General features: G+C 34.6%; 2 protein-coding genes across 2 annotated transcripts in view; both read right to left on the reverse strand.

The window, feature by feature from the left end:
• The window catches only part of LOC126824446 (procathepsin L), a 71,498-nt gene that overhangs the window by 40,633 nt on the left and 5,202 nt on the right, over positions 1-25,663 (reverse strand). The gene's annotated exons all lie outside the window — the stretch shown is intronic.
• Positions 1-25,663, reverse strand: part of LOC126824443 (beta-1,3-galactosyltransferase 5) — a 31,131-nt gene that overhangs the window by 4,956 nt on the left and 512 nt on the right. The gene's annotated exons all lie outside the window — the stretch shown is intronic.

Here is a 25,663-nt window from a genome sequence, read left to right on the forward strand (position 1 = left end):
GGCCATAATCCAGGAAGTTATGGTCTGAAATGGGCCAACATCGAATTGGACGGAGATATTTGGGATATAGAGATATATTTTAAGTTTCATCAGGGTCCACAACTTTCGTATTACATACTTTTACACTATTTGCATATTCGACCGTCATTAGGGTTTAACGGTGAAATATTTAAAAGTTTTTTAAAATCGAATAAAAAAATTGTGACCGCTAGAGTGTCCACAAGCTAAACACAAGAATTTTCATACAATCAGGGGTCATAATCTATGAAGTTTTGATCCGTCACATGCCAATATCGAAAGGAAGCAAGATCTTTTGGAGATAAACCTATACAGTAGAATCTGCATTAAGCAGCCACCCAAGGGAATTTTCACAACTGATCGCTTAACGGGAGTGGCCTTTTAATAAAATTTCAGTGCTTTTTGTGCTGACATAAATTAAATATTACGCTTGGATGCATCGGAAGCGATAATCAATACTTGCATCGGTAAATTTTACCGTTGCTGAATCTTGCGCCGAACGAAAATTCTTTACTCAAATCTCAGACATAACTTCTGTAAACTTGTCATTTTGTAGCAACCTTCGATACTACTGTCTACCACTGTGTGATGCATTCGATAATATTTATCCATTTTTGTAAAGAAAATCGATGAATTAATTTTATTTTATTAAAAAAGCACATGAACAAAAAACCATCGCTGATTTAATCACCTATTTACAGGGGGTGTAAGGGGGGGCTTATGTCGACCTTGCAACTGAAAGCAACTGGCGTTTCGGCAACTGGGAGCGCAACTGAAAGCAACTGAATGAAACTGAAACAAGCCAACTTAGCTTTAGCTCGATATGTTAATCATTGAATTCGGTCAAGACGAACATCAACATCAAGTTAGAAGCAGAGTTGTTATGTTCCAAAGTCTTGACCAATCAAAATGCTTATTGCTCCTTAGCCTAAGCAGATAATTCTCATCATCGAACTTAGGCAAGGTATTATGTAATGAAACTATACACCAAGTTTCATCACTCTCACTTAATTAGAACTAAAGTTATCATGTCCTAAAGCATCAACCAATCAAATTGCTTATCTTTACTTACCATAAGCAGAAAATGCTCATCTTCGCACTCTATCAAGGCATTGACCTCATATAAACACCTACACCAAGTTTGAACATTCTAGCTCAATTAGAAGGAGAGTTATTGTGTTCCAAATTGCTTATCGTTCTGCTTACACTCAGCAGAAAATGCTCAATATCAAACTTAGTCAAGGTATTGATGTAATGAAACTATACACTTTCACTTAATTGGAACTAAAGTTATCGTGTCCCAAAGCATCAACCAATCAAATTGCTTATCTCTACTTACCCTAAGCAGAAAATGCTCATCTTCATACTTCATCAAGGCATTGACCTAATAAACACCTACGCCAAGTTTGAACATTTTACCTCAATTAGAAGGAGAGTTATTGTGTTCCAAAAAGTGTGACGGACAGACAGACAGACAGACGAACCCATTTTAATAGTCCCCTGCTTTCTTCGAAAGGCGGGGGACAAAAAGTCGACCTGAGTGCCTCTTACAACTCAAAGCAACTAGTTGCAGTCAGTTGCAGTTAGTTGCACATGTTCAACTTTCTGCAACTGGCTGCAACTGGCTGCAACTAGAAGCAACTAGTTGCAGTCGACATGAGCGTTCTTGCAACTGGAGTCAACTTGTTTCCATGGAAATAACATCACGTGATAAGAGACATGTGTCATATGTGACTTTATAAATAAGCAAATGAAAGTGAACAAGACACCCACTTTTCAAGTTTTGATGATGTCGACAATAATATACTAATAGAATTGTAGCAAGACCGACCATGCCTTTGGGTTGCTTCTTCTAAGAGATTCGCCATTTTGTTGATTACGTGATAAATAAAATAACAGTCACGTGTTCAGTATCAAATAATGTGTGATCGTTACACGTGAAAACAATGATCAGGTTAGTCGTTTAATAAAACAAAAGATTAATTAACAGATAATCCCGGGTTGATTGTTATTTTTACATTTCTTTTTACCTGATCAGTGGGGGTCCAAAGAACAACAAGATGGTATCATTCAACAATGGCCGTTGAATGGGCGATGTTTTGTTGAATTTATTAGTAAAATAATGACCGCTGGCCGCGTTATAGGAGTGACCGTTGAATAAAGAGATGAAACAAAAGAATTTTTACGGGGGGAATTTATCGTGACCGCTTACAAGGAGATGTCGCTGAATAGGAGTGGCTGCTCATACAGATTCTATTGTATTTCAAGTTTTGTCTAAATCGGATAAGAATTGTGACCACAAACAAATTACGGACGGACGGACCGGGGCGGCAACAATATATGTCCACATGAAAATGGTGAATCAAGGGTTTGTCTCCATTAACAAGTAAAGTTACTGTGATAATAAACAATCTATGCCATAGCTTGTCAAAACTTCGCTCAGAATAAAGTAATTTGAATGAAATTTTCAATATATTCATTTTACATCAATTATCTATATTTGAACTATTATAGCAAGAATGACCAGCTCTTTATCTAAACCTTACATAATGCATCTATAAGCCACGGTACAATGTACTCAAGACTGATTGTTTAACAAAACAAAACCGTAATATCAACAGTAGATAATCTTCCAGCTTGGATTCAATCAGATTAAAAAAAGAGAGAGAGAGAGAGAGAGAGAGAGAGAGAGAGAGAGAGAGAGATGGGGTTTAGTTTAACTCCACTTGACACAAACTAGGTCATTTCGGGACTAACACATGGTTCAATTTTATTTCAATCATTCGCTTGCGCGTAGGGGTCTTTAACATTTAGAGGAAACCGGAGGACCCGGAGAAAACCCGGGAGGTTGGACAGGCGAACATACTCCTTGTCTGTCACGTACAACCGGGGATTCGAAACCCTGCCAGTTGACTCAATGACAGACCGTATGATACAGCGCGCGTGTTAACCATTCGGCCATCCAACCCCCCTAATCAGATTTAAAAAAAAAGAGACAGATCAAAAGATTTTAACCAACACTGTCTCGATTTTAATTCATCATACCAGTTTGTAAATACTGGACCATTAAAAATTAAAATGTTGATTTTCTACTGGGACAGCAAAAGGGTATAAATAACTTTACACAATTTAATTTTTCCATGAAAACCCCTTGTTATGTCTAGGAGTTTTATTTAAGTAAGTTCTTTTTTGCGTATTGCCGGCAATGGCAAAAACAAGAACCGACTCAGTTTATTCTGTTTATCATAGACTTTTCTCAGCCATCATAAACCATAAATTTAACATAATATAATGGATTATCAGTAATAAATATTCAGGGCAAACAACAATTCAGTAGAAGGTGTAAAGGTGTATTTATAGTCGAATTGAATTTTTTATCTTGTTGTTATTAGGTGGCATGTCCAGACAGTGGTTGGTCAACACATGGTTACATAAATCATTTAAGGAATTTCAATATTCACTTGTATGAATGACTATAACTATAAAGTATACAACATATACATGTATCTGACATGGTTATCCAAGCTTACATGTACATTATATGCACAGTCATTGCATCAAGTGGCATTGTTTTGAGCTATAGCTAGTACACGGCAAGATGTAGGGTCACCTGTTCAACGTTTTGGGTTTTCTTCGGCTCTCTTTCCACCCACTGCTAAAAAACCCTACGTACAAGCCATTTATTGAAACAAAATTGAACCATGTTAGTCCTAAAATTACCTAGTTTCTGTAGAGCAGATGTTAAACCCCATTTCTCTCTTATCGTACAATAATACAATTTGGAGATTAATAGCTAACTCCTCTTTGAAAAGGGAAGTATGAATTTCTTTTACAAAATATCCCAGAGCTTATATATATTAATTACCATAACTTCCCACTGATAAAGGTTTTCAGGTGTTTTTAAGTTTCAACCCAAATTAAAACGTTTTATTCACTAAAATACATCTGGGACTGCTACTTTAATTTCACACAAGGAACTGATATTATAAGTTGGCAAACCCAAGTTTTATGTATATGTATGGTAAATAAATTACACAAAAAAATTGTATGCACATGGGTGAATTAAAGTAAGGTAAAGTCAATTTTTTGCTTAATATCTAGGCGTAAAATATATCCCAATCATTCTGTATTAGGACACCCTAGTCATAAATCACTGCCCTACAGTAACATTCCATAAATTCTGTAATACTTGTAGTGTACAAAAAATACTTTGATATCAAAATATGATAATAAAACTTGTGGGTATAAAAACAAATTATGGTATAAAGTTTATATTTAATCTCCTTAATTAAACACTCAAAAATTCTTACTAGAAAGACATTCAATGAAATCAAAGAACAATCTATATTTCATGATTCACACTTATCTTTTTAAGCCAAACAGTAACTACTTGACATTTTATAACATTATCAACCCAATTTTTTTTTTTTTTTTTGATAAACGAACACAGCTCTTAATTTTAGACAATTTTACTTACTTCACAAGAATATTACATTCAAATTCTAACTACAGTGACAGTATCAACTTCACTATAAGTATGTAGGTCTACATGGTTACTCATCAGTATTGTGAAACTGTCTTAGTTAATCTAGTCTTAGGGATGGGTCAATTCAGTCATCACTTGATAATACCTGTTTTACTTAGGTCTAGTTGACTGAATTGTGTTCTTTTTAGTAAAATAGAGCATTAATAGGTCTGAGAGTTAATAAATATATCTTATGATTCTAAACCCAAAATATCACAATTAAAGAATCAATCATTTTTCAAAATATCATACTCATTTCATTTGCCAAAAAACAACAAATGAGATTGAGAGTTAATAAGAAATGATCAATTTTCAAAATATCTGCTCTGACTGAAAATCATACTCATTTCAGTTGACAAAAAACAACAAATGAGAGTTAATAAAAATATATCATAATTTCAAATATTAAGTTTCAATTAAAGAATCGATCATTTTCCAAAATATCTACTCGGACAGAAAATCACTCATTTCGATTGCCGAATAACGACAAACAAAAGAAGATTAATAAAACCAAGTACAATACCTTTCCAATGGAATTTAAAACACGTCAAATATTACCAGATGTAAAATATAAGCTCCACAAAGTACACTACACTATATCTATTAAAATATACATTCACTGTTATAAACAACCTTCATTAGGTGTGAGGGACACCATACATTTACCTGCTTGTAACCTAGCAACAGTAATCAACAGGATATAGATGGTCGGTTTCCAAATGGCAAGTCCTGCTGGTAAAATTAGTAAAAATGATGTCAATTACCAGTTAACTTCCTGGTGAGCAAATTAATCATTAAGAACAGAAAACTTGACAGTATTCAAATGTCATTAGATTAGTAAAACAGTTAATCCTCAATCCAATCTGAAGGTTTATCTATTATAATAAATCAAGATATCTATAGACAAGGTTACTTATCTCCTTAAGTGTAATCCATGCATAACATTCATTTTTAATCTTAGAAGTACAGAATCTTATTAAAACCATACTTTGAACCCGATTAATAATTTTGTCAGACACACCAATCAACTGATATCAGCCATGATTGATCTTGTAAGCGGTCTCCAATCTGATCAAATAGAGAACTTTATGATGATATCATAAATTTGAATATCAGGTCAAGACAATGGGTGTACAATGAAAAGATATGATATTTTAAATAGTCAGGTATAATCAAATTCAACAAATACCAGATGTCACAAAACGAACTGAAATGGGGTTTAACGTCCTACTGTTCTGCTCCTAAACTGGGCTAATGAAGACGGGCATACGCCATACAGTGTGCTATGAGGGAAATTTTGCCCGGGCAGCGGCACTACAGCCTACTCTTATATCGAATTCTAACTGCCAAGGGATCTTTTACGTGCACACCAATATGTACACGGGACCTCTGTTTTTTGTACCATCCGAATGACTAGACAACTGTCCTTGTCAGGCCCTCCGTCCTGCATCACTGGCAAGGGGAAACCACGCCAAAAAATCTGGATGAACTTTCTCGGCCAATGCATGTCACAATACAAACTCTAACCACATTTCAACAAGTTTTCAATCTAATTAAAATATAGATCTATATTTCGTTTCGTTTTTTATACTTTCGATGGTCTATACTACATGTAGATCTAACAAGTTATAGTGGGAGTTCACGTTCTATGACGTCCGGTAACAAGCAAGGGGCATTTGAGCCGATTACGTCAGTCATTCGATTAACCAATTAGCGACCGCCATGTATTTTTCATCTACTTTTGCTATGTTTTGATTCTATTGCCGCTAATGTCTACCCACAGTTCCGCCCAAAAAAGGTCAAACGCTCGATTCGACAGACCATTTGATTGGCTGACCTCTCGTTTCAAGCAGAACACGAGTTAAATAACAACGCTTCCAGATCCAAGTGTAGTAAAGACAAGTAAAATCGAAATTTTGAACTATAAAAACGAAACGAAATTGGATCTGTGTTTTAATCAGATTGACAAGTTTTAAATGAAATTGGGTTTCAGCCCACTATTCTGAACTAACTGGGATAATGAAGACGGTCATGCCACGCGCTAAGGAGGAAAGTTTTTCCTGAACTGCAGAGCTATAGCCTACTCTTACTTCACATTCCAATTGTCAAGGGTTCTATTACGGATACACCAACATGTACACAGAATCTCATTTGTTTGTCCCATCACAATGATTACATGCTGTTCCCCCAGGCCCTCCCTCATGTAACCACTGACAAGGGGAAACGACTTACATATCTTAACATCAACACAGAATTGGCAGTTCTTTTATGAAGAATCTCACTGGTAATGAGAAAAACGGTCTGAATCATGTAATGTTTAATGTACTCTATGTAGAAACCTTATTACGATGGTGGAAAATGTTTTGATTTTGTTGTGGATATAGCTTTTTTTCATTACAATTCCTACTAAAGACTGTGTATCCTCTCCATATATGTATGTGGCATGACCTATCTTGCATAATTGTTGAGTTACATATCTCTCTTGTTAGTCCAATTTTAGCTCACGTATCGGTACATGTAATTTAGCTGCAATTATTCAGACACTGTCCATTTCAAATAGGCCACATGTAACTCCATTTGCAATCAAAGAAATCAGTTCTATCTCAGTGCCTTTTCATTTCAAGCCCAAACACAACCAGTATCACAATATATAATAGATCCACAGAAGTCAGTGACTGAACAATAAAGGTGCTGAACTGTAACTGATCAATGACAAATTATAGATATGCTAAAACTTGCCCTTCACTTGCTATTTATTAATTTAGTGGCATATTGCTTCAAAAAACAAAAACAACTAATAACTTACAATGCTCCTAATCTAGAATGAGCTTAAAGATGCATTATGTCTTATTTAGATAAAGAGCTGGATGATCTTGCTTTAATAGTTAAGAAATTGAAAATTCCGGTCAAATTACATTATTCTGAGAAAAATATAGTTTCGAGTGTTTGCTGTTTTCAGAAGATAGTCCAAATTATCCAGTACCACTAAGTACCATAATAAACAAAGTCTCAATGATCCATTATTTTGTCATGTCATTAATTAAATGGAGAATACACAGATTTAGCTCTTACATAATGCTTCTTTAAGTCTGAATAAAGAATTCCACTCTTGACTTTTACATGTACTTGTATGTGAAAGCTACATGTATCTAAAAACATCAGTGCCAAAATATAATCAACATAGATAAATATATACAAACACTGGAAATAAATTACAAATAAACAGAAAGTCATCCATCCCAATCTCTTGACAAGAACAGTAGTGCTGTGTTTGTGGATATGACAGCACAGCAGAAACTCTGATAATTAATAAACCAATTTCGTTGACAATACCATAATATTATAAGCGCTTCTGTCTCAATTAGAAGATTTTCTCGTCTGTTCACCACTGTTCATTGATCAAACAAGCAATATTCTTTTCATTAAAATCTATTCATAAAATATTCATTTATAACTTGGTCGGATAGTAATTACATCATTAATTAAATATTGTGCATGGTAATAATGGAAGAGAGGCAGGTGTTCAACCACATAAAAAGTTATTCCATGGCTAATAAATGACAGGTATGTGGAAGGATTTAACCAGGTTCGGTTTAAAGGAGCTAAATCTCTATTCTTTGGCAACTAGAAATAGACACAAATGTAACATGAATGTACATAAACTGATTGATTTACATTCAATCGTTTCTGTTTTTACTGTAAATTCTAATCAGTTATGTTAGGCAAAATACACAAAGAGTCCAAATTGAATGGCAGTCTTTGGCATCCAGATATTCCAGTCTACACTTGTGGAATATGTTTAGCACCGTTCATCGAGTCGCTTTATTACACATGGAGGCTCGAAAACATTCTGGCACGCGATTCGGGTGCCAACTCTAATATTTTCCTTTTGACTTAAATATTGGAAAACAGAAGCCCATCTTTTCGCAGTAAGACTGTGGATGATATTCAGTTAGAGACTTGCCTCATTTAACTTCGTCATTGTGAATCTAGACTAACACTCAATATTTCACATTGGCTGTTTAGCTGTTGGGAGGTAACTGCAGAATCTGGAGAAAACCTATAAGGTAAGATAGGCGATACGACACGGATCAGACTGAAATTGTATTAGATGACAAACCTGAACTCTGCCGCATCTGCTCATGATCATGTGAAGAGTGATTTGGGTGATTCAAATGTTTGAGGCTCATATTCAAATACATGCACAGTAGTTACATGTACCCGGTACCTAATAATAAGCGTAGAAACTGTTAGACCTATGCCTATATGTTAAATTTTTGAATACTATATGTGAAATTTTTGAATTGAAAATACAAACGACACATATACCATAAATTAAATATAATAAATACCAGTACGTTTCTACAAAGTGAGCAGGGCCAATAACTCTAGAAGTTATTGACATTAATTGTTGAAGTAAGATTAGATTCTTCAACTACTAATCTGAATGAACACAAATAAATTTTTAGCAGACCAGTTCAGTATTCACAGGTTCACACTAACTGTGCAAAGGGCAATGAGTGGTCATTAACAGAAATGGTTAAAATTTGCAAAGAGATGTAACTCAAAGTATTATATAACTTTATGAGATTTTTGTAAATTGCATGCATGTTTTTAGGGTTTTTGAACTTGAAACATAAACAAACCATTTTTATTATTTAATACATGTTTAAGCCACTTTAAGGGTAACATGTTTGTACAATCCAACCAATTGTAACATATTTCTACAATCCAACCAATGGTTCATGACTCTTTAAGAGATTACCTGTACATATGAATGATATGATTGACTCTCGATCAATATTTGATCTCACTCTAGGACACCGTAGTAAATCCATTTTAGTATTTGATAATAAAATCACCAATAAAACAATGTTTATTGTGTAGTAATCTGTATTTTAATCAAAATAATGTTGATCTTTTTCTTCAGATACATTCATGTTTATAGTCTCTAAATTAATTTTGTTTGTACATCACTTATTTCTCAGTGAGTTTGCTTTATACAGAACGCTGCAAGGGTTTGGGACTGAAATAGCCAAATACGAAAAAATATTGCGATTCGCGGGAGATTTTTTGCGAATAAGTAGCGTGCCAAATCACTGGTATTTTATGTATTTATGTAAATCTATTACTGATTATAAAATATTCAAACATTCGTTCAATGGAATTGTTTTACGTTGCTCCCTTTACATAAGAAAATAGAACTCAGAAATGCCGTAAAAAGACCTTCACGTCCATCAAATGAAATGAAATGGGTTCAACGTCCTACTGTTCTGCTCCTAAACTGGGCTAATGAAGACGGGCCTACGCCATACAGTGTGCTATGAAGGAAATTTTGCCCGGTCAGCGGCACTACGGCCTACTCTTATATCGAATTCCAACTGCCAAGGGATCTTTTACGTGCACGCCAATGTGTACACGGGACCTCAGTTTTTCGTCCCATCCGGACGACTAGATGGCTGTCCTTGTCAGGCCCTCCGTCCTGCATCACTGACAAGGGGAAACCACGCTGGAAAATCTGAATGAACTTTCTCGGCCAATGCAGGGATCGAACACCTGATCTCCAGGCTAGCGAGTCAGCATCTTACCCACTTAGCCACGTGATCCCCTTCACGTCCATCAAAAGATACTAGTAAGTGAAATGCCTTGAGAAACTTAATGAAGCATTAGCTATTTTCTAGCGTGAATAATTTTTAGCATGAAAATTTTGGGCAATTGATAAATATGAAAATTTTGTAATACTTTGAGAAATAATAACACTAATGCTACCGGGGAAAAGCCAATGAAAAGCTTGCGAATTCCTTGCGGGAAAGCATGGCAAAACACAGTGGATTCTTAGCTAAACACGGTAGATTCTTTGGGAAAAACAGTGGATTCCAAACTAATCTTAGCAAACTGTATAATTAGAAAAGTGGCCTCTTCCCTCCAACCCTCCCTGTGTCTTGTAAAGAGACTTTTGGAGCTACATAGTTCTACCTAGCAATCGCTGTCACAAAACAACCTGACATTACTGGAGCAAAAAGATCCTAATTTTCTTCAAAACAAAGAATAATTATTTTTATTTATTTATCATTTATGCAATTCTTCCATTTACGGCTAATAGTAAATATATATAACAGCGACACTTTGATCGAAAAGAAATGATTTTTATAGATAGAAGCACTACTACATGTATTATAAATATGCTTATGATCGGAGCTTGAGTACAAATACATGTTATACTGTATACACAAACTGTCAAGGCCAGTCAATTCAATGAAAATTGCAGGTCGATTAACAGGACCAATAATTTGCCATTTGCCATACTACGAAAGTTGAGTAGCTATATCAACCTGGCTATGTTAATGTGATATTAGTACAAAATTATTTTATTTTTAAGATGTTTATGCATTAATAACAAAATGAGTTGGCATGGTGAAACTAAGCTTAAATCGTAGCTAATAGCAAACATCCGCGTTAAGTGACATTCTTGTCTATTCCTTCGTGAGGAAATAAATAAATGGCATCCGGTTATTGCAGAAATTAGTTACAATGTCGACTTTATGCCAAAAATTTGTAACAAAAACACTGATCTGTAGCCTAATAATTATAAGGTTTCAAAGACAGGGGCAATAACTCTTCTAAATATTTGAGAATAGAAAATTTAAAAAAATCTGTAGAATGAATGAATACAAGGCAGAAATCATAAATGAAATAAAATAAATTTTTAACCTCAACTTTTATCTTCGACAATGTTTATACCTTGTATGATTTTTAAAAAATCTGACCTGTAAATTGATTACTAAGATATCAATATCAGGGGCAATAACTTCTAGAATACACTTAAGTTCAACCTTATGACAAAACTGACTCAGAATGTTTTCAATACGGCTTTTAGACTGGCCACAGACACCCTATAAATTATATAGCGGGTACTGTACATCTACTTGTATTGATTTGTCATCGCTAAGGGCACAACTAATTAGTAGAATTATCAATGGTTTATCCTACTGTTCATTTAGTAAAACCTCTGGGAGGACCAATCAATGGTCATAATGAATAAATGAAAATAGTTCTATTGTCAACTTTGTTACTGATCGAACACTTATAACGATATAAGAAGCCAGATCATTGATATATCAATTTAATGTGAAGACTGCTGTTATTACATAACTAAGCACATCCATGTATAGACAAACTTTCATGAATAATATTCTGGCTTGTACGTGTATGAAATGAACAGAAACTGATGTTTGTGCTTCATTCTCTGGAGAACAGAACCCGAAACAAATAAGCAAACACAAGATGATTGGTGTGACAGTAATTAAATATAATTAGATCGCATTAAAGATATCGCTCATTAGAACTATCAATTACCCAAAGAACCTCATGCTTCTGAGACTGAGGATCAAATAATCGTAGGGTAATATAAACTTTGAATGAGTCTAACTTGTGTTAGAATTAATTGATCTGAATACTTTTTGGACCAAAATGTTTTTAAAATAAATCTTCTTATATATCTATATTTAACTTTTTATTCTGGCACGCGGGGCTTTAACTACAAACTAATCTACAATAAAATTATAGACTGATAAAATTTTATTATGACACAGCACACATTGGAACCAGAATATGATTTCTTGAGTGATAATCACAAAATGTCCATTCTTCGTAATTTTGCCAATGACCGTAAAGTTCTTAAATCATACCAATACCTTCTTCAACCCAACAAGAAAACTCAATCATCAACATCCTGCGCATTTTATACAAAAACTACGTCAAATTTCCTTAAACCTGAGAAACTACTAATTAGAAATTAAAACATTGACCTGTCTTGGTTAGCCCAGTCAGTGCAGAAAAGTAGGAGGTTAAAACTCCATTTCATTTCATATATATTGATGTGTGTACAAACTGTAAGATAGATATCTTGAATGGTTTATGTGACAATGCTCAAAAACCTGAATGCAGTTTATTGACAACAGAGTATCTCTATATTGTGACTTTGGTTAATCAATGAACCATTAATCTGTGTCACAATATGTACATTGTTAAAATGAAAGAGAGAGAGAGAAATGGGATTTAACGTCCACTCGACACAAACTAGGTCATTTCGGGACTAACATATGGATGGTTTAATTTTATTTCAATAATAGTACACTTGCGCGTAGGGGTCTTTAAACAGTGGGAGTAAACCAGAGGACCCGGTGAAAACCCACGAGGTTGGACAGGCGACCCTACTCCTTGTCACGTACAACCGGGGAAACGAAACCACGCCAGTTGACTCAATGACAGACTTTATGATACAGCGCGCACGTGCTAACCATTCGGCCATCTAACCCCACACCTGTTTAAATGAAGCTTTCTTTCTATGCTTAATGATCTATCTAGTTGGTCATCAAACCACTAAATACTTTAATCATGAAACATTAAAATATCTGATTATCATCATAGTGTATACATTCATATTCCCCCGATCCACTCCTTTGAAAATCTCCACTCAACTGAATATCCAGAAATAACATAATTAAATCAACATTAACCTACATCATGAACATTAAAAGTACATGCATCTATAGGTTTTACAAGGTAAATATTTCTAAAAGATAGGTTGCCTTTCACCTGAAATTCAATATCCTCATCAAGGCATCAAGTTTAACCATTCAAACTCCATTAAAAGCAGAGTTATTGTGTCTCAAAACCTATGACGGACATACAGAAAAACACATTTTTTTTTTAATAGTCCTCTACTTTAATTTCGGTTTAACTTAAATATGGGATAAGTCCAGAATTGACATGAATTATCTTGTTCCCTGGAACCAAATGTTCTAACAGACAATTAAATGTGTTAATCAAGACTACATATAGTTAACAAGTACTATTATAGTGCTAATAGCCCCCACCAAATCCTAAAATAAACAGATGACATATTAATTATTTGCACAGTTATCTTTTTCAAAAGTATATTGAGTAATCAATCTGATTATCTTTGCTTAGTATAGTTCGTCTAAGCATAAAATGTTCATGATCAAACTCAGGTTTTGAAGTACCTGACAGTGAAACTATACACTAAGTTTCATCCCTCTCTATCAGTTAGAACTAAAGTTATCGTGTTCCAAAGCATCAACTAAATTGCTTATCTGTGCTTACCCTAAGTAGAAAATTCTCATCTTCGAACTCCATCAAGGCATTCACTTAATAAACTCCTACACCAAGTTTGAACTCAATCAGAAGGAAAGTTATTGTGTCCCAAAGAGTGTGACAGACAGATGGACAGGCCCATTTTAATAGTCCCCTGCTTTCTTAGAAAGGCAAAGGACAATAAAGGCCATATACAGACATTTTTTCTCATTATTCTAAAGCTAGCATGAAGAATGAAGATGGCTTCTACATGTATCTTGTCTCAAGAAAATTATCAAACCATTTAGCCATTGAGTGGAAACATGTAAAAAAAGACAATTAATCAGAGCATTCAAGACAAATAATATAGCTACGGATCATGAGTGATGTGATGTAAATGATAAATACGACAAATATGACAACATAACATAGATCTGGATTCTTTCTACAAGAAAATTGCCAAACCATTTCGTTGGGCATTTAAGGTTAAAGAATTATAATGTTTTAGCAATTTTGTCACTGAGTAAATGCTCAAACTGGTCTAGTCTACAACTGTTATATCCCAAGTTTATATACATGTATTAGATGCCAGCCTGATTCAATGTAATTTCATCAGTGAACCCATTTTTACAAGATAAACACAAACTGATCTCATGTCTCTTTTATCATTCCGGGTCATTTACATTTAATCAGCCTCATATACCACCATTTACAAAACATTAATTGAATTTAATCTTCTCATTCGGTGCCAACACAATCGCAGCTAAAACAAGCCTCTTCTACTATCATGCTGAACTTGATGGCAGTAAAAATCAATCTGGTAAAATCTTAACCCTACAATGACAGGATTTTATTGAACCAAGTCGAATATCCCAGTTATCCACTCATGAAAAGTCCAGACATTTAGTGCATGGTTTGTACACACACTTGAGGATGATATAGCACCCTATTTGTGACAGTTCATGGTATATGTAGTATGTATAATGATTATTTAAGTCGATATGTCAACAATAAATCATCTGATACTCTAGTATTTAGTTTCACTGGTCTCTATAAAATCTAAGATAGCATAATGTTTCACTGTGAACAGTAAAAGAATTAAAATCTGACAATGGGATCAGCTCCATATTGTTGGCGATATCAGTTAAGTTCGGGGAGAAACATATGTTTAAATAAAGCTATTTCACACACACACAGGCCCATCAGAATTTGGAATGACTCCTGTGATAAACTATTTATTATTTTATGAAACAACAAAGATTCACATTGCAGTTCATGTAACTTATAGTTGAATAAGAATTGTTTTCTTTTTTGATGAAAAAAATGGAATAGATCATGGGTCAGGTCCTTAAATAGTTGAGCACAACCGATTGCTTCTGGTTGATGGTAAGCCGTTATTTTCTTTCAGTGGCTATGGACATATCTAGTTGAAAAGACAATAAGAAAGATAGTTAATGTAAATATACCTGGGGTTTAACTTTCACAAAACACAAACTAGATCATTTCAGGACAAACATGGTAAATTTTCACTTGGCAGGCGTCTCTATTCCTTGTCACATGCAAGCCTAGCCACTTGACTCTATGACTCACTTTAGACCACTCAACTCACTCTCTGTGTAAAGACAATAAAAATATATTGGAGAAAAGTAAAAATAAAATCAAGACTACAATATTAAGAATGCACATCCTTGTAAAGCTTGTGTTAGAAATTCCAGATTGATCAAATATTATCTTAAGATTTGGTTAGAAATCACAAATTATCAGTTGACACAATAATTGAGTTAATTTACACATACTTGTAGCATCATATTATTACCTCTCTGTTATTACAGAACAAAGCCTTTTACCACTGATCATTAAATGTTTATACAGTGGACTCTGTCACATCCGATCTCTGATCACTCCGGATTGCTGTGACATCCGGTATGATTTTCATGTCCCGATTTATTTCCTTATTACTTCAGCCAAAAAATCGCTGGTAAATCTGAATTCTATATGTTCCGGATTCCGAAATCAATCAGCCGTCCCATCACATAATTTCCATTGAATCGACACCGTATAATCCGTACTTCAAACGGTGGGTGTGAAGCATCCAATTATCGGTGAGATTAAAACTCAATGGGTGTGAAGCCAGAACAGATTAACAAGTAAGATTATCGGTGTGTTGATTACTTTGATCGGTAAAGCAGTTAACCCGAGATGTTTTAAGGGAGTGGACAAGATCAACCTGCCAGTCAGTTGGTCGGCCAATCGCAAAGCTTGGATGACAGGTGCCGTTTACTTTGATTGGCTTGAAAAACTGGACATAGAACGACAGATTATAAATGAACACGTAACAGAGTGGACAATTGGCTGAAGACAGGGACGATGAAGAATATACATTAACGACAGACTTGACCTATTCAAAATTACTACGCATGCTCAACGACATTAAACACTTCGCACAGATTAAGGACGAAAAGATGATCGCAACAATTCATTTGTTAGAAGATGTTGCCCAGGACTCCTCCTTACGATATGCTTCCGGTAATCTTAAGCAAACTACTTTAAACAATTACATGCATTGATATTTATAAATATATTGTACGCATGCATTGATATTACATGTAAACAATTCTATGAATATATTGTACGCATGCATTGTTATTGTTAATTATTTAATATAATAAAATTTTGAAAGTACAGAAAAGTTTATCATTTATAAAGGGAATATCATTCTGGTGATTCGAAGCTACAATATAAAAAAACTTCCGGTTTTCGAAGTTACAGTATTTCCGGTTTTGGAGAAAGCTCGGTATTCCGAAACACTGTGTGATCCGAATTATTGTAACGATCCCGTACGATGTCGGATGTGACAGAGTCCACTGTATTATCATCCAGATTGTAATCTTGACCTAATTTACCAGTAGATGTAATATGGTTGATAACACAACTAACCAGTGTTTAATATCATCCTCACAAGCTAGTGTTTTGTTATTTAATTTTTATGTCGCTTACAACTTTTAGAAACCATCAACATAATTTGTATCATCCTCACAAGCCAGGACTATTAATATGTAACAGGTATTGTCAGAGTAGAGCAAAGCTGATTGTTGTCAAAGATAAAACCTTCTCAAGTGATGCAAAATTTTTAAATAATTCTGTTTTTCCAAATTGAGTTTAATTTAGATCTACATTGTATGAGTACTGGATAAAATACTGATTAATTTTGTTTATAAAAAAAAATCAACAAAAAAAGGGTTCGGATTATTTTCATTGATGTTATATGTTATGTCATTGATTAGACACGTAATCTTACTTGGATGAGATTTGATAGAGGGGGAGATAACTCTATGTTGACATGTGTATTGTGCCCGTTCTGAATTTTTATTTAACTAACAGTTTTGCTCAAGAGGGATGCTTAAGGGCTATGCTCTATATTAAGTTTTTTTTCAAATAGTTTACACCTTGAGAAGAAACTTTCAGCATAATATGCATCATCTTCACATAATCTGTATCATCATCACAATCCTGGACTGTTAACGTTTTCAAGTCCTTTACGACTATAGAAAAAATTATCAACATAATCTGCATCATCCTCACAAACTAGTCTTTTACACCTTTAGTAGAAGAAACTATCAACAAAATCTGCAGGTTTCAGAATAAGTCGATTATTTTTCCCAACCAAAGATAAAAGCTATGTTTCCAGACAAAGAAACATACGCACACAGCAGCTAAGTAATTCAAGAACTACATAAGGTTAATGGCAGCATAACAAGACATAAACTAATTATCAGAAATAATTAATATTTGATACAGTTCTCATTATTCTTTGTGCCAACATAATAAAAACATGTATAAGGGTAATCTGATGCTAACTTTCAGTGTTTGTGGCAAAAATCAATAGACTTTTCCTTCTCTAAAACACAAACACTCCAAGTAAATTTTAAATCAGTTGGATGACAACTTTCTGCCTCTAGAGGGGCCACAAGATATTTCTAAATTAAATAATCAAGGGCCACAACTCTAACAGAAATTATTGGAAATCGTTGAAAATACACTTAGGACTCTTCATCTCATAAACATAGTACTGTGGGTTACATACAGCGTCCACAATTGGATGGACAATAAGATTGTCAGCCAGGGTGATGACAATTACAACTAAACTTCAATTATTGGACATTTAGACATGTAAAATTGATTAACGACTAAACAAGAAATTCTGTACAGTAGATAAATGAATCAGATCACTTTAATAGTGCCCAGGCACTGGGCATGGAAACATGGATGGGCAAATAAAAACAGTCCTGACCAATTTAGCTGGAATTTGCTGTTAATTTTTTATAACTACAGGTATACAACATTGATCAGTATCAGTCTAAATTTTCATGTCATCATTAATTGTCAAAAATTTCGCATTTCAGACCGAGAAAAATGGTGTTTAATGGCCACTCGACACAGACTTGGTCATTTTGGGACTAATATGTTTCTATTTCAATAAATCGCTTGTGCATAGGAATCTTTAGCAGTGGGAGGAAACCAGAGGACCGAAAAATAAAACATGGGGTTGGACAGGCGAACCTACCCCTTGTAACATACAAGCAGGGATTTGAAAGGGTGAGATAGAGAGATCTACTCACCAGAATGAATGAAGTCTATATAAATAATGTTCTATGTCACATTTATGTCTACTAACCTCAAGATGTGATTCACAATAAAATTGTTGTGTCAAGTTGTCATCATCAAGTCTGCATGTATCATTAAAGGACAATATTGGTGTCAGTGATTATCACATATGTGATAGAACTGGTTAAACACGTTTCAAATATAATTTTAACACAGAGATCATCCTACGATAGATGCATGAAGATTTCAAGGAATGGAAGTGATGAAAGCAGGAGTCATCCTTCTATATAACAGACTGAAGTGACGAGTGATAACAGATACAGAAGGTATTTCTGCTCGCTATTAATTCCTTCTTAAACTTTGACCTCTATTAGAGCATTTCATATTAAAATTGAAAACTGATCTAATCATAATTTAGGCAACATAATGTAGTCATTATCAAATAGTTAATAAAAACTTGGCGACACCACCCAAAAATAAAAACGAGAAGTTTTACCAGTTGACTGTCCCCAAATGTTCCGTATTCTTATTAGGAATGTCCATGATATATATATTTTAACGTGAAATTCAAAAGAAAATGAAGTAACGTCGGGCATGTCGTGTCACTTGTTGGGGACGCCATCTTGGGAATCGAATCGTCATTCCGGCAGGCGAGCAAGTTGGAAAATTTTCATAATCGATTTGGCAAATTGTTGTGGTAAATTAGGTGAAACCGATTAGGCAAATTTTTGCTGTAAATGTGTTTGAAAAGGAATTGCAAATTGATTAGCCATAATCAGTTTCTCGTAAAAACGTCTCAATAGTTCAGTGCTATAGCAACGGCAGTGGCTCAGTGAGAACAGCGCTGGCTCACTGACCAAGAGATCTGGGGTTCAATCCCAGTGTTGTTCGATAAAGTTCCCCAGAATTTTCCAGAGTGGTTTCCCCTTGTCAGTGGATACAGGACGGAAGGCCTGATAAGCCAGTGTCTAGTCAATCAGATGGCACGAAAAACTGAGGTACAGTGTACATTTGGGAGAACACGTAAAGAACCCTAGCAGTGGGAGGAAACCAGAGCACCCAGAGAAACCACAAGGTTGGACAGGCGACCTTACTCCTTGTCACATACAAGCGGGGAATCATAACCATGCCACTTAACTCAATGTCATAACCATGCCACTTAACTCAATGACAGACCTTATGGTCTAAAGGGCATGCATTGAGCCATTCAGTCACCTAACCCAACTATCTCACTAACAACTCTTACTTTTCAATTCAATGTTTTATGTACGGCCCTTTAATTTTAATATTCATTTTTTTCAGCCATCCATAACAAATGTATAATAAGCAGTGTCTCCATTCTTAATGGCAATACAGTCTACAGAACTCATAATTGATGTTATCTACTTGGTCATCCAGACTTTATTGTTGACATTGTCTGGTTTTATTAGATATATGTACTTATTTCTATCATATACATAATACATGTATGTCTGGGCGACCCAGTATACACTCTTAAGACTAACTAGAAATCAGCCCGATTTCTTCAAGTTTAGGAATTTGACCTCAAAGATAATGGAAGTTTGTTGAAGAGAATCCTGTCATCAACTTCTCAAAGATAATAGTAAAATCACTTCAGCCTATAATCAAGCTCAATATCACACTTCTATAATAAATTTTTATATCACTTTTCTTCCAAGAAGCCAGGGTGGCGCCGATTGTAAGGCACCGGTTCACTAATCAGGAGGTCCCCTGTTGGCCAAGATAGATCTCTAGAATTTTCCAACATCCTTTCTTCTTGTCAGTGGTAGAGCCCCATAGAGGACGGAGGGCCTGTGATGAAAAAACTAAGCCTCCAAGGACCCGTGTACACATTGGAGTGCATGTACATTAAAAGAACCCTTGAGAGTTGAAATTCGAAATAAGAGTAGGCCGTAGCGCCACTATCTGGGCAAAATTACCCTCATAGCACACTGTATGCCTACACTTGTCTTCATTAGCCCTGTCAATGCAGAATAGTAGGACATTAAACTATTTCATTTCCATGAATCTAAAAAATTTTTTGTTATACTGTACCTCTGTACATGTAAGTGGAACATTATTTTAATCTTTAGATAAATGTACTAAATGTGAATTCCATTTCTGCATACAAACTTTGTCATTTGATGATATATTTGGACTAAAAACATATTCAAAGTAACCAATCTATCAAAAATTTGCTTGAATTCCCTCTCAAAACTTTGTATTCGCTGGGGACACCTATAGCTATAAGTAAGCTGTTCTTAGATGCAATGTCTGTCAACTTAGCTTCATTGTGGTAGGGTCCATTTTTATACGCCCACATTGAAATGTGGTCGTATATTGTCGTCGCCCCTGTCGGTCCGTTTACGGGCGTCCACAATTGCTTGTGGACGCTCTAGAGGCTAAAGTTAATATCCGATTGACTTTAAATTTATATACAGTGTTTAAGGCCATGAGACGAAGAAGCCTATTGATTTTCAGCGATTTCCGATAATTACTGCCAGAGTTATGGCCCTTGATCACTTCAAAAAATCTTTTGGCTATCTAGAGTCCAAAGTTAATATCCGATTGACTTTAAATTTATACAAAGTGTTTAAGGTCATGAGACGAAGAAGCCTATTGATTTTCAGCGATTTCTGATAATAACTGCCAGAGTTATGGCTCTTGATCACTTCAAAAAAATCTTGTGGACTCTCTATAGAGGCCAAAGTTATTATATCCTATTGACTTTAAATTTATACACAGTGCTTAAGGTCATGAGACGAAGAATCCTATTGATTTTCAGCAATTTACGATAATTACTGCCAGAGTTATGGCCCTTGATCATTTTTAAAAAACTTGTGGACGCTCTAGAGTCTAAAGTTAATATCCGATTGACTTTAAATTTTATACACAGTGTTTAAGGTCATGAGACGAAGAAGTCTATTCATTTTCAGTGATTTTCGATAATTACTGCCAGAGTTATGGTCCTTGATCACTTCAAAAAACTTTGTGGATGCTCTAAAGGCTAAAGTTAATATCTGATTGACTTTAAATTTATACACAGTGTTTGAGGTCACAAGGCGAATAATCCTATTGATTTTCAAAGATTTCTGATAATTACTGCCAAAGTTATGGCCCTTGATCACTTTGAAAAATCTTGTGGACGCTCTAGAGGCCAAAGTTAATATCCGATTGACTTCAGATTGATACACAGAGTTTAAGATCTTGAGACGAACAAATATATTGATTTTCAATGAATTTTTATGACTTGGAACAGCTAAATCCATGATACAGTATTAAAAGTTTTGTATACAAAACGTTAGCATGGGGCAGAACTTTATAAAAACCAAACAAATTCTAATGGTTTTCTGATTTTAATCAGATTTTAGTGTATTATAAATGTTTCATTACCGAAAAAAGTAAAAATATGCGACAACTCTTGTTGACTGCCCGGACGATTTAGCTGCTGTGGGCGTATGTTTCGTTGCCTGGCAACCTATCTTTCTGAATGTATTTATCATTACTTACTGTACATTTACCATACATATTGAGGCCTAAGTAAATTCTTAATTATTTCTGTCAACTTCTTTTTTCACCGTTTAATTGCAGTCTTTTGTACCTTGACATCCCTCAATGTTCAAAAAAACGTCTAACCATTTGATCAAGAAATAACAACCGCTCCCTCACTTAAGCTGGCACACAATAAGCTGGCAGACAATAGTCGGGTTGCCAGTTGGTGATATTTAACAGCCAAGTGCCTCAAGGTAAAAACAGTATTCCTGGTCTTAACCCTTGACCAGAACATTAGCTGTAAACACTGCACTAAGTACAATGGTAATTGATTTTATATAATTACGATCTAATCAGTGAAAGATAAACGTAACAGATTGGTATCAGTCCGCATATCTAAACTAAGTGTCTTGTTTTTACATAATATAATTAGGTCATTTAACACACTGATACCAAATGATGGCAAGTCCTGTTATATAGTACACTACATTGTATGTTGGCAAGACTTGGGAAATAAATTTAGTACATTGTTTTTCCAATCTTCATTGGCGTACTGTTTATTGAATACCGTGAATTTGTATTGTATTGACTACAGATTAAAATATTTTGTCTGCTTGGCAAAATAGCATCTAATTGGCAAAATAAAATGCCCGAAATCTAATAAAACACTAATTTTACTTTTCTGTTAATTGAATACCGCGATTTTGTAAAGATTTGACTATAGATTAAAACATTTCGTCTGCAGCTACACTGCTTTGTGCAACATTTTTCGGACATTGATTATTATTTGTGAATGCTATTGTCTTATTGGATGATAGGATGAGTGGAAGTCAGGTCGGCATAGAGTGGGATTTTGGTTGCAAACCATTAAAAAACTTTAAAGTTGCTTGACTCACAGGGTAAAATAGCAGAAAAAATGGCAAATCAGGGCTGGAATAACAGGAAATCGCATTTGCGGCTGTCAAGTTGTCCAAACTTTCTTGGGGAAGCTCATAGAGCGTCCACAAGATTTTTTGAAGTGATCAAGGGCCATAACTCTAGAAGTAATTATCGGAAATCGCTGAAAATCGATAGGCTTCTACGTCTCATGACTTTAAACACTGTGTATAAATTTAAAGTCAATCGGATATTAACTTTGACCTCTAGAACGTCCACAAGATTTTTTGAAGCGATCAAGGGCCATAACTCTGGTAGTAATTATTGGAAATCGCTGAAAATCAATAGGCTTCTTTGTCTCATGACCTTAAACACTGTGTATAAATTTAAAGTCAATCAGATATTAACTTTAGCCTCTAGAGCGTCCACAAGCATTGGACGCCGGACCGCGGCGACGATCATATATGACCACATTTCAATGTGGGCGTATAAAAACTAGATTTCAATTTCGTTTTTGATTTTGTTTTCTTAATGAACTGTTAAATAATCAATCTGAATACAGGATTAAGCCAGTTGATATTTTCCCAAAAAATGCAAATCACACACCAACCTTCTTTCAGCTTGATACAATACTAAATTTAGCTATGTATATTTACATCTGATAAGTGACAACTATATTACAAATGGAACTCTAAAAATACTAAGAATCATGCCCATGTTACATACATTCTCACAATTCAACACAATTGGTCCTGGACACCAATATAAAGAAATTCATTAAGTGGTACAGAACAGAGGTCCTGACAAGGGACAACCTATAGTCGTTCGGATGGGATGAAAAAAACGAGGTCCCGTGTACAATTGGCATGCACCTTTGAAGGACCTTTTTTAAAATCCAATATTGCGGCCAAACGGTTGAAAATGTTATGGAACAAGGTCTCTGGAAATGAAAGATAATATTTGGGGCTAACACCACTATATGTCATTTTTGGTCTATTTTTAAAACAGAGAGAACTATTTATGTTCAGGAAAAACTGGAAGGCCTCTGTAATTGCAGGAAGTTTCCAGAAGCTGTCACAAAAAAAATGTCAAAAATAACCCAATTAATATTTAATAATACATTCAAAGATGCGAACAACATCTACGTTGGCAGAATGTTGGCACCATGTACAGTTTTGGCTGTAAACTCTGCCTAAACTCCACAAAAAAAAAAATTAAATAATAAAAACACTTACGAAAACAATACCCTTTTGACCGAAGGTCCGAAACACGTAAAAAAAACGAAACAAAATTAACATCCGTTTTTTAACCAGATTGAATGATATGTCGTTAAGTACATGATGTAGAGACAACTTGAAATTAAAATAATTTATCATTGAAACATATAAGTACATAGTTTAAAGTCAAGTGCAGTGTAATACTGGTAATACTATAATATACACATTCTACTCAAGTAATCTTTGCTTCAAGTATGATAAAGGACATCAGGATATTTTCAATGATATCTATCACAATTTAATCCACAACATTCATATGATATTAAATAAATCAATACTAGACAAAAATGTATCAACATTTGCGATATTAAACACTTTTAAATCAATCGAAATCTATAGCCACTTGGTACATGTAAAATATATTTGTGCTTATTTGGCTGATTTGGTCTATAATTTGATTTTTTTTTCTGGTTACATGTATATCATACTTTCAAATAAATGAAATGATATGGGGTTTAGCATTCTACTTTTCTGCTCAGGTTGGGCTAATCAGATACAAATAAATTTGAAAGAGTCAAACAGATGACCTTATAAATCTCATTATACTAAGTCATACATATATACATGTTGTGTTATATTAATAATCAATATAAGCAACCAAGGAACTTACCATATCAAATAATATCACAATAACAGAAATACATGTATCAGAATCACATAGGATGGCAAACACTACCTCTAACTCCAAATTACAACCTCATTTTCTACCATTTTGTTTATTAACCATTTAAACTCTACTCTCTTGATAAGAGACCACAATATCATGATATCAACTACTATCTCACTACATGTTAATTTGATATATCTATGAATTGATAGTGTTGATCAACTCACTTTCTCATAATGCCTATTGTTTGTCAGTGTTCCTATGAGATACATGTACATACAAAGAAAGCTAAAAATATTGCAATACTGTGTCTTCCACAAACCAAATAGCAATTGATAACGCCCATCAAATCCACCTCTAATAAATTTTATCGTTTGTTTAAAGTGGGCGTCCAAGCATTGTTTTCTTATTGTGTGGACATAAGATACATATACTTACACATTAATGAATTGGGTTGTAATGAAAAAATCCAAATATTGCAATATTGGGTCTTCCGCAATCTATATCTGAAAGACTGTTTGAAACTGGGCATATCAATATTTTAATTCTATTTTGATTTTAAAAAGACAGCTTATGGACGGTTGTCTTTATTTATATTATAGTACATGAAAACATACTAGTTTATTTTTTACTGTACTTAGATTTTAAATTGGGAGTTCAACCAAACTCAATCAATGTCTACAAAGAAATGAAAATCATTGAAGTCTGTACACCAAATTTGATATTTTCGCCAAAATGGGGGATGGATAACTCTGGAACTGAAAGTCGTAGAATGATGAATACTAACGCCAAATTTGAAAAGATTCAATTAAAAACTATAGTCTTTATCAAGTTCCCCAACTGACAGAGTGACGACATACATGTAATACAGCCACAGTGGAAAGTGGCCATATGAAAAACACTGTTTGTAGAAAAGGCAGTTTACATGATGGGCTTGTATAAAGGTTGCAGGTTCGATTCCGGTGTTGGCTAGGATTTTCCGGCGTGGTTTCTCCTTGTCAGTGGTGCAGGACTGAGGACCTGACCAGGACAGCTGTCTAGTCATTCGGATGGTACAAAAAATCAAAGTCCTGTGTACACATTGGCATGCATGTAAAAGATCCCTTGGCGTACACCCGTCTTCATTAACCCAGTAGTATGTTCAACCCCATTTCATTTCATTTCTAT

Source organism: Patella vulgata, chromosome 6 (genome assembly GCF_932274485.2).
Source record: "Patella vulgata chromosome 6, xgPatVulg1.2, whole genome shotgun sequence".
Lineage (NCBI taxonomy): Eukaryota > Metazoa > Mollusca > Gastropoda > Patellidae > Patella > Patella vulgata.